This window comes from Lepidochelys olivacea (genome assembly GCF_965140295.1).
Source record: "Lepidochelys olivacea isolate rLepOli2 genome assembly, chromosome: 13".
In the NCBI taxonomy this organism is placed as follows: domain Eukaryota; kingdom Metazoa; phylum Chordata; order Testudines; family Cheloniidae; genus Lepidochelys; species Lepidochelys olivacea.
The window spans coordinates 39,402,241-39,414,261 of record NC_140423.1 but is presented as its reverse complement, the minus strand read 5'-3'; positions in this window follow the sequence as shown (position 1 = coordinate 39,414,261).

Sequence of the window (12,021 nt, the reverse complement as noted above, 5' to 3'; positions counted from 1 at the left end):
AGAATAAAATACAGTAGATTTGTATATGAAAGAATGAAGGAAGGAAATATACGTGATTAAAAAGGGTGTATTTCTGAAAGTATTTTGAAAGTTTATAATAAGCGATGGCCTGAGGGGAGGGGAGGGAGAAGGGGGGCGCAAGGTGTAAGTTTCGCCTAGGGCGCAAAATGTCCTTGCACCGGCCCTGGATATTCCAACACTTATAACTTCACATACAAAAATGATACATGCACATAGACAGCATAATCATCATCAGCAAATCATAACCTTTTCATAGACACCTCACTCAACAACCTTTGTACAGTATGTGCTGCAAATATATAACAGTGGTTGCAACAATGATCTATAGGGTCATATTTTAATCACACCAAACAATTCATTACACACATTGATATGGGTTCAAAGGAATTATTATCTGCCAGACAGAAGCCCAAATAGTTCCATGTTCACCTCTCAGTTCCCATGTGGGGATAGAAAGCAGGAGAGGTGAAAACACAAACCCTGGCAGCTATCAAAGGGCCCACGGCTGCTGCTCAAATCCCTGTTGGTCAACGTCATAGGGCTGGGTAGTGTCTGTTTAAAGATTTATTCAGCTCCCTGCCCTGTACATTGTCTCACTTGAAATTCTGTGGCCTGCATTGTGCAGGAGGTCAGACTAGATGATCATAATGGTCCCTTCTGACCTAAATGTCTATGAATCTATGAATCTTATCATCTGAGTATCATTCAGAGTAACTGTCTTTCCAACATTCCCTTAGAAATTCTCTCTCTCTCTCTCTCTCTCTCTCCCTCTCTCCCATGTGTGTGAATGAGTTTGGGGATATGAAAGGGAACATGAGTGACAGTGGTAATGGGAATGGTAATCTGTGTTTCAGCGTGAATGGTTATAGTGTCTGAATGGAAGTGGGAATGGAAATATTGTTGTTGTTTTTGTTGTTATCCCTCAATATTACATCGTGGGGATGGTGTGAAACACGTAGCGTTCCTATCATACAAGTTTTTTAAACACAGCCAGAAGAAAGAGTCTGTCTACACTTTATAGCCTATTAATAATTAACTTAGTAAATGATCTTGAGGATGATGCTCAGCGGTGATAGATTTGATGCTGGCTGTGGGCCTAGTGCCCTGGGTCTCCAGAAGCCGGGAATGGGCGACAGGGGTTGGATCACTCCGTGATTCCCTGTTCTGTTCGTTCCCTCTGGGGCACCTGGCGTTGGCCACTGTCAGGAGACAGGATACTGGGCTAGATGGACCTTTGGTCTGACCCAGTCTGGCCGTTCTTATGTTCTTAATTATAGTCTAGGCTCCCATAGTCCTAGGCACGGTACAAACACAGACCATAAAACCTCTTTCAGTCCCACCAAGTTTACAATCTGAGTGTACACGGGAAATGGAGTGTGATTGGGAATAGAAATATAAACATGAATATAAATATCAGCCGGGCATCAGAATCTTCCTTCACTGTAGCCTGAATCCTCCCCACTCCCCACTAAAGAAAAACTCCCGGACACGCTGCTTTCGGCCCCCTAATGTCAGGGAGGCTCCACTGCAAAACCTTAACTGATGAAACAAAGAAGTTGTACTTACGTGCCTGTGCTTAATTTGTGTTTTCAATGATTTACCTTCTAGGAAAATCTGGCATGTCTTGCACCCCCAGAAGGGGCATCTTGCACCCCCAGGGGGTGCGTGCACCCCAGATTAAGAACCACTGATTTAGACCATTCCTGACAGGTGTTTGTCCAGCCTGCTCTTAAAAATCTTCAGTGATGGAGATTCCACAACCTCCCTGGGAAATTTATTCCAGTGCTTAACAACCCTGACAGGAAGTTTTTCCTAATGTCAAACCTCCCTTGATGGAATTTAAGCCCATTGCTTCTTGTCTTATCCTCAGAGGTTAAAGAGAATAATTTGTCACCCTCCTGCTTTTATGTACTTGCAAACTGTTATCACATCCCCCTCAGTCTTCTCTTCTCCGGACTAAACAAACTAATTTTTTTCAAAAGAAAAGGGATACTTGTGGCACCTTAGAGACTAACAAATTTATTTGAGCATAAGCTTTCGTGAGCTACAGCTCACTTCATCAGATACATTCAGTGGAAAATACAGTGTGGAGATTTATATACATAGAGAACATGAAACAATGGGTGTTACCATACACACTGTAACCAGAGTGATCACTTAAGGTGAGCTATTACCAGCAGGAGAGCGGGAGTGGGGAGAACCTTTTGCAGTGATAATCAAGGTGGGCCATTTCCAGCAGTTGACAAGAACGTCTGAGGAACAGTGGGGGGTGGTGGAGGGGAATAGTTTTACTTTGTTTAATGACCCATCCACTACCAGTCTCTATTCAAGCCTAAGTTAATTGTATCCAGTTTGCAAATTAATTCCAATTCAGCAGTCTCTCGTTGGAGTCTGTTTTTGAAGTTTTTTTGTTGAAGAATTGCAACTTTTAGGTCTGTAATTGAGTGACCAAAGAGATTGAGGTGTTCTCCAACTGGTTTTTGAATGTTATAATTTTTGACATCTGATTTGTGTCCATTTATTCTTTTAGGTAGAGACTGTCCAGTTTGACCAATGTACATGGCAGAGGGGCATTGCTGGCACATGATGGGCATATATCACATTGGTAGATGTGCAGGTGAACGAGCCTCTCATACTGTGGCTGATGTGATTAGGCCCTATGATGGTGTCCCCTGAATAGATATGTGGACACAATTGGCAACGGGTTTTGTTGCAAGGATAGGATCCTGGGTTAGTGGTTCTGTTGTGTGGTGTGTGGTTGCTGGTGAGTATTTGCTTTAGGTTGGGGGGCTGTCTGTAAGCAAGGACTGGCCTGTCTCCCAAGATCTGTGAGAGTGATGGGTCGTCCTTCAGGATAGGTTGTAGATCCTTGATGATGCGTTGGAGAGGTTTTAGTTGGGGACTGAAGGTGATGGCTAGTGGCGTTCTGTTATTTTCTTTGTTGGGCCTGTCCTGTAGTAGGTGACTTCTGGGTTCTCTTCTGGCTCTGTCAATCTGTTTCTTCACTTCAGCAGGTGGGTATTGTAGTTGTAAGAATGCTTGATAGAGATCTTGTAGGTGTTTGCCTCTGTCTGAGGGGTTGGAGCAAATGTGGTTGTATCGTAGAGCTTGGCTGTAGACAATGGATCGTGTGGTGTGATCTGGATGAAAGCTGGAGGCATGTAGGTAAGTATAGCAGTCAGTAGGTTTCCGGTATAGGGTGGTATTTATGTGACCATCGTTTATTAGCACCATAGTGTCCAGGAAGTGGATCTCTTGTGTGGACTGGTCCAGGCTGAGGTTGGTGGTGGGATGGAAATTGTTGAAATCATAGTGGAATTCCTCCAGGGCTTCTTTTCCATGGGTCCAGATGACGAAGATGTCATCAATGTAGTGCAAGTAGAGTAGGGGCATTAGGGGACGAGAGCTGAGGAAATGTTGTTCTAAGTCAACCACTGTGGATGTAGAAGCCCTCTACACCAACACTCCACACAAAGATGGACTACAAGCCATCAGGAACACTATCCCCGATAATGTCACAGCAAACCTGGTGGCTGCACTTTGTGACTTTGTCCTCACCCATAACTTTTTCACATTTGCGGACAATGTATACCTTCAGATCAGCAGCACTGCTATGGGTACCCACATGGCCCCACAGTATGCCAACATTTTTATGGCTGATTTAGAAGAACGCTTCCTCAGCTCTCATCGGTTTTCTGGCCCAAGGAGCATTTTCCAAGGAGACAAAAATCCTGGGTTAAATGGGTAAATAAATAACCCTCCACAATATTCATGTCTGGTTGCAATAACAATACAAAAACCGGGGTCGGTGAGAGAAAGAGACAGGGGCTGCAGAGTCCACTTCTCCCATCCGCCACCAGGGGCAGCAATGAGCAAACAGCACCGCACAGCTTTGGGGACAAGACTGAAAGCGGGCACTGGAGGTTGGAAAACATCATTTTCCAACTCTGCACCTACAGAAACTGCTCCTTTGGACATAGGACCCGCCGGTGCCCTTTGACTCCGCCTCACCTGTAAAGTCTCCGGGTTCAACTTCCGCGCTGGGTCCGTCAGGCTCCTGGGTAGTGTCTGCAATGGGTCTCCAGGGTGGAGTACCAAGGAAAGGGTTCTCATGACACCGATTCACCGAAAGGGCGATTCATTGCCGCCGGAGAGAATCCCAACAACCGGCTGTATTTACAAACAAGCAGCCAGAGACCCGAGGATACAGCCTGGTATCACTGCGTGAGAGACTGGATCACAGTGACAAAACCCATCACCAAAACAAACAGTGGGTTCACGCCGTGTTGGGCTCTAAAAATGGCCACATTAAAGAAAAGACGGGAATTAACCCCAATAGTCAACGTTATGTCAAAAGCACTGATTTATGCTTGGTTTTATTTTACAGAATGGAGCAGATGAAATTGTTAGAATTTGATTGTATAAAATCGTTTCATGTTCCCTATTCCATTATTACTTGCAGGAATCATTGGTCTGACACTACCATGGAAGGAAATATGAACAGTGATGAATCACATAAAGTTGTGTGCCAAATGCCTCTGAAGAATGTTATCATTGGTGGAGATATCTAGCTATTTTGTTTTCTTAACACTGTATCTGTTGTCATTGTAGTTTGTTCATTCAAATTATTTATTTTATTCAGTTTTTCAAATCATTTTACTATTTTCCATTTCACTTTTTAAGGTGTTCTTTAAAAATTCCATGTATGTCGGGGGGAGGGATAACTCGGTGGTTTGAGCATTGGCCTGCCAAACCCAGGATTGTGAGTTCAGTCCTTGAGGGGGCCATTTCGGGATTGGTCCTGCTTTGAGCAGGGGGTTGGACTAGAGGAGGTCCCTTCCAACCCTGATATTCTTTGAACCTAACATGTTTGGACTATTTCAGCCAAAACTCACTATGTGGAGAAAGCAAAATTCCCATCAGTAATGCCTATCAATAATATTCTTTAAAGCATGAAACTGACTAAGGAACTCAAGCTCCATTTTCAGCAATGACTTAGGAATTCTGAAGTCTAAGGTCTTGTCTACATGGTCCTGCAGTTCGGACTACAGGGGCATGACTAGCAATGTGCACCAAAGTGCTACACGGTAACTTCCCTGTGTGTGTGCTGCAGGTGTGAACTAAAGATTCCTAGTGAGCAATAGCATAGCCTTCTTCAAGCAGGAATACATTAGTGTGAAGGAGGAACCTTGTAGACTGCACCCACAGCATCCAAAGGGGGAGTTTCAGCACAGACTTTGGTGTGCCCTGTTATTCACAGTCTCCTAGTCCAAACCGAGGGATAGTGTACACATGCCCTTAATCTCAGTGAAAGTCAGTGGGATGTAGGCATCTAAGAGTCAGATTTTCAAAGGTATTTAGGTGCTTAAAATGGCAGCTAGACACCTAGTGAGAGTTTCAGAAGCATCTAAGTGCCTAGCTCCTATTGATTTCAATGGCACTTGGATGCCTAGGCATGTCTGTAAAGCCCATTAGGAACCTATCCACATCTTTAGAGGCCTAAATATCTTGAACATTTTGAGCTTATATCACTTTTGAAAGGGGAATTTAGAATGAAAATTTCAAAAGGGCCAAAGTGAGCTAGATTCTGGGAGTTGGGCTTCTGTCTCCCTTAGGCGCCTTCAAAATCCCAGCATTACTCGCCTATGTCACATAGCTGTTTTTGAGAATTTTACTCTGTGTATCACAGAATCATAGAATCATAGAAGATTAGGGTTGGAAGAACCCTCAGAAACTCATCTAGTCTAAGCCCCTGTGTGACGTTGCACTCCATATGTTTTATTGAAATATGCTAATGAGTCTGAATATAATGTAACTAGAACATGCTTTATGCAAAAGGTCTCTTTTAAGGTATCGTTACAAAGCTTATAACCTACTGAGTGTGTTCATTCTATTTGTATGTATGTATAATTCTTGTATCTGAAGCTAGAAATATAAAGTATAACTCTGAAGTACTATTGTAATTATGCGCAGTGTGGGCCATTAATGGTGGTTTGGAATCTTGCTGGCTCTCATTAACTAGGACAATTGGTTGTAAATGGCTCTGTTTACTTGAAAGCCTTCCTGTGTTCCAGTGACTCAGGCCAGAAAGAATGGAGGCTTGGGGTCTCACAGGATATGTGACCATGTCACCTGGGACTGGAATCCATCTTAAACCTGGTGCTTTTCCATTTCGAAGGAGGGGTGGGGACCCAGAGAGACAAAAGATTCCCACCTTGTGCCGAAGCTATGAAAGTGGGTGAAACAGAACAAAGGGGGCTGCCAGTCATGAGAAATCTCCTAGTTACCACCTGAGCTGGAACTAACAAAAACTGTACCAGGGGAAAGGGGCCCAGTCTAGGAAGGAGTCTAGTCTGTGAAAGAAGCTTATTGGAACAGCTCTGAGGGTGAGATTTACCTGTATTCAGTTTCTTAATGTATTAGGCTTAGACTTGTGTGCTTTATTTTGCTTTATTTTATTTGCTTACTTTGTTCTGTCTGTTATTACTTGAAACAACTTAAATCCTACTTTTTATACTTAATAAAATCACTTTTGTTTATTAGTAAACGCAGAGTAAGTGATTAATACCCGAGGGAGCAAATAGCTGTGCATATCTGTCTATCAGTGTTATAGAGGATGGACAATTTATGGGTTTACCCTGTATAAGCTTGATACAGAGTAAATCGGATTTATTTGGGTTTGGATTGCATTGAGAACTGAGTGTCCGGGTGCTGGAGATAGGTGAGTTACTGAGAAATTTTTGGTTAAATTCTGCAGCTTTGGGGGCGTGGATCAGACCTTGGTGTGTGTTGCAGGTGACTAGCGTGTCTGGCTCAACAAGGCAGGGTTCTGGAGTCCCAAACTGGCAGTGGAAAATGGGCTCAGAGGTAGTTTCAGCACATCAGGTGACAGTCACAAGGGGATGTCTGTGATCGAACCCGTCACACCCTGGTCAAAGCAGGACCAACCCCAACTAAATCATCCCAGCGAAGGCTTTGCCAACCTGGGCCTTAAAAACCTCTAAGGATGGAGATTCCACCATCTCCCTGGGTAACCTATTCCAGTGCTTCACCACCCTCCTAATAAAATAGTTTTTCCGAATATCCAACCTAGGTCTCCCCCACTGCAACTTGAGACCATTGCTCCTTGTTCTGTTATCTGCCACTACTGAGAACAGCCGAACTTCATCCTCTTTGGAATCCCCCCTCAGGTAGCTGAAGGCTGCTATCAAATCCTCCCTCACTCTTCTCTTCTGCAGACTAAATAACCCCAGTTCCCTCAACCTCTCCTCCTAAGTCATGTGCCCCAGCCCCTGAAGCATTTTCATTGCCCTCCGCTGGACTCTCTCCAATTTGTCCACATCCTTTCTGTAGTGGGGGGCCCAAAACTAGATGCAGTACTCCAGATGTGACCTCACCAGTGCTGAATAGAGGGGAATACTCACTTCCCACGATCTGCTGGCAATGCTTCTACTAATGCAATCTAATATGCCGTTAGCCTTCTTGGCAACAAGGTAACACTGTTGACTCATATCCAGCTTCTCGTCCACTGTAATCCCCAGGTCCTTTTTTGCAAAAGTGCCACTTAGCCAGTCGATCCCCAACCTGTAGCAGTGCATGGGATTCTTCCGTCCTAAGTGCAGGACTCTGCACTTGTCCTTGTTGAACCTTATCAGATTTCTTTTGACCCAATCCTCCAATTTGTCTAGCTCACTCTGGACCCTATTCCTACCCTCCAGAATATTTACCTCTGCCCCAAGGTTAGTGTCATCCATGAACTTGCTGAGGGTGCAATCCACCCCATCATCAATATCATTAATGAAGATATTGAACAAAACCAGCCCCAGGACCGACTGCTGGGACACTCCACTTGATACCATCTGCCAGCTAGATATCGAACTGTTGATAACTACCCATTGACCCCAACAATCTAGCCAGCTTTCTATACACCTTATAGTCCATTCATCTAATCCAGTGGTGGGCAAACTTTTTGGCCCGAGGGCCACATCTGGGTGGGGAAATTGCATGCAGGAGTGGGGCAGGGGTTGAGGTGCGGGATGTGTGAGGAGGTGCAGTGTGCATGAAGGGGCTCTGGGCAAGAGGTTGGTGCAGAGGAGGGGTGTGGGGTGTATGAGGGGTCTTAGGGCAGGCAGTTGGGGTGCAGGAGGAGTGGGAGATGTAGCAGGGGGCTCAGGGCAGGAGGTTGGTGGCTCAGGGCAGGAGGTTGGGGTGCAGGGGGGAGTGTGACTGGAGGCTCAAGGCAGGGGTTTGGGGTCCAGGCTTTGGCCCGGCACTGCTTACCTCGAGTGGCACTGGGGTGGAAGCGGTGCGCAAAGTGCCTAAGGTAGGCTCCCTGCCTGCCCTGGCCTCGCGCCGCTCCCGGAAGTGACCAGCATGTCCAGCAGTGGCTCCTGGGGTGGGGTGGGGAGGGTGGCTCTGCTGCACGCTGCCCTCGCCTGTGGGTACCATACTAGAAGCTCCCATTGGCTTCGGTTCCCCCTTCCCGGGAAATGGGAGCTGCGGGGGGTGGTGCCTTCAGGCAAGGTCAGCACACAGAGCCCTCTGCCCCTCTTCCTCAGGAGCCACAGGGACATGGTGCCAGCCCTTCCCCCCACTTAGCCCAGCAGCACCATGGCGGTGGCAATCCCTCAGGCTGGATCCAAAGCCCTGAGGGGCCGGATCCTGCCCACGGGCAATAGTTTGCCCATCCCTGATCTAATCCATACTTCTTTAATTTGCTGGCAAGAATACTGTGGGAGATTGTATCAAAAGCTTTGCTGAAGTTAAGGCATATCACGTCCGTGTTTTCCCCATATCCACAGAGCCAGTTATCTCGTGATAGAAGGCAATCAGGTCGGTCAGGCATGACTTGCCCTTGGTGAATACATGTTGACTGTTCCTGATCACCTTCGTCTCCTCCAAGTGCTTCAAACTGGATTCCTTGAGGACCTGCTCCATGATTTTTCCAGGGACTGAGGTGAGGCTGACTGATCTATCATTCCCTGGATTCTCCTTCTTCCCTTTTTTAAAGATGGTCACTATATTTCCCTTTTACTGCCACTGCGCTGGTTGTGGGCATCCAAAACTTCTGGGTGGTTCTGAAATCTCTGCCTTAGCTCCCCTAGTGCAGTTTTCACTCATTGTTTGAAAAGCACCTGACAAAGGAAGAGAAGCAAGGTTTATCTACCTTTTTCAGCTAGGGGAAAATTAGGTGCCTTTAAAAATTACCCCCACAGATCCTGCCCTCATCCAAGATTTGGTGGGATTTTCAAAGGGGCTGAGAGGATTGGACAAGCCGAGGCTATATCGTTTCCTTTGATACATTGGTGTTTATGTCATGTGAGGCAGTGGCCAGGACTCAGGAGACTTGTGTTCTCTTCCCATTCATATCACTGGTCTCCTGGGTGCTCATGGACAAGATCCATCACCTCTCCATATCCGGCAAAGTTTTCATCCACCTATGTACCTATCTCCCATTGGCTTTCCTGATGCCCAACTCCTGTCTGTGTCTTTGAAACCCCTCCTCCAGTGTCTATGACAATGACAGTGCTGAAAAATATCAAACAAATGAAATTTTAAAAATGAAGGGAAAAAAAAAACAAAATGAGAAAAAATCCCATTTCCCCACATCTTTTTCCAGCCAGCTCTCAGTTATGTTCTCAGTTAGATAAAAACATAAAACAGTATTGCTTGAAGGTTGCAATGTAACATTACTTTATTTCTTAGAATGCAGACCCATAAGATGCAAGAACACAAAAACGGAGGGACAAAGCAGGCTCCTCCCCACAACAGAGAGGCATAACTCTATGGTGATGGGCTGAAGAATGACTCATAATAACCAGAGCATATATTTCCATACAAAGGTCCCCGTCTGCAAGCGGGACCTGAAAAAAAAACCTTACACTCAGCGCGATATCTTGTAATTTTAACACAGCTTTCAACACACCTCACTCTGGCTAAGGATGAATTAGTTTGTGACAAAGTTTCTGACCTATAGGCAGTATGTGGCTGATCTAGGAAAAGAAGTGAAGAGTCGTGACTCTCACACCTATTTCTTAACCACAAGATACCCAACCCTTGCTGGAAAACCCATTCAGCATGTATTTCTGTCCTGCCTGCTGTATTGTGGCAGAAGATGACAGTTAGATCTCAGTGAACCACTGATTTTTCATTTCTCTGGCAGTTCTGGAAAATAAAAGCCTTACTACCAGGGTATGAAGGCATTCACACTTGCTTTTCCTAGCCCAATGATTACTCATTGTCATTCATGATGAAAATGAATAGTCATTGGGCCAGAAAATAAGTCCAAGGATGACTCTGTGGTCTGGTAGTTAAGAAGCACACTTTGGCTGTGTGAGATTGAAGTTCAACTCCCTGTAACAAGGGCTATTTAATTATTTATACCAGATGGAACCACGTTAAAACACGTTAAAACGAGAGAGAGAGAGGGAGCTTGTGCAGAGAGTATTATATAGGCTAGTGCACTTGTTTCCAATGCGGGAGATTGAAGACTTCTCCCCTGTCAGGCAGGGGGGATATTGAGCGTGGGTCTTACACACACACACACACACATGAGTGCTCTAACCCCAAGGTTAAAGATTATAAAGGGCAGGTTGGTGTCCAGCATCTAAGTCCAGAAAGATTTTGATTGACTTTTGCTGAAAATATTCAGCTAATTTGAGTTAAATGAATTCATGAATTAGAGCTACATACCTCCAGCTTTCATCCAGACCACATCACATGATCTATTGTCTACAGCCAAGCTCTATGATACAACCACATTTGCTCCAATCCCTCAGACGGACGCAAACAGGATCTCTATCAAGCATTCTTAAAACTACAATACAAACCTGGTGAAGGGAAGAAATAGATTGACAGAGCCAGAAGGGTACCCAGAAGTCACCTACTACAGGACAGGCCCAACAAAGGAAGTAACAGAACACCACTAGCTGTCACCTACAGCCCCCAACTAAAACCTCTCTAGTGCATCATCAAGGATCTATAACCTATCCTGAAGGACGATCCCTCACTCTCACAGACCTTGGGAGACAGGCCAATCCTCGCTTACAGACAGCCCTCAAGCCTAAAGCAAAGACTCACCAGCAACTACACACCACACAACAAAAACACCAACCCAGGAACCAAACATTGCAACAAACCCCGGTGCCAACTCTGTCCACATATCTATTCAAGGGACACCATCATAGGACCTAACCACATCAGCCACACCATCAGGGGCTCATTCACCTGCACATCTACCAATGTGATATATGCCACCATGTGCCAGCAACGCCCCTCTGCCATGTACATTGGCCAAACTGGACAGTCTCTACGCAAAAGAATAAATGGACACAAATCTGACATCAGGAATTATGACGTTCAGAAACCAGTAGGAGAACACTTCAATCTCCCTGGTCACTCACTAACAGACCTAAAAGTGGCAATTCTTCAACAAAAAAACTTCAAAAACAGACTTCAACAAGAAACTGCAGAACTGGAATTAATTTGCAAACTGGACACCAAATTAGGCCTGAATAAAGACTGGGAGTGGATGGGTCACTACAAAAACTAATTTTCCCTCAGTTGATATTCACACCTTCTTGTCAACTGTTGGAAATGGGTGACGTCCACCTTGATTGCATTGGCCTGGTTAGTACTACAGAAGTAATCAACCACTGAAAATAGGCCACTTCCACCTTAACTGAATTGGCCTCGTTAGCACTGACCCTCCACTCAGTAAGGCAACTTCCATCTTTTTATATATATACCGCTGACTGTATTTTCCACTCCATGCTTCTGTTGAAGTGGGTTTTAGCCCATGAAAGCTTATGCCCAAATAAATGTGTTAGTCTCTAAGGTGCCACAAGGACTCCTCTTTGTTTTTGCTGATACAGTCTAACACGGCTACCACTCTGAAAATTGACAACAGAGGATCCTAATCAGTGGAGAATGAAAGTCATTGGTTTTAGTGGGAGTGGAAGAGACCCAGAGCCACTCAAAAGATGTTAAGCTCCTTGCAGA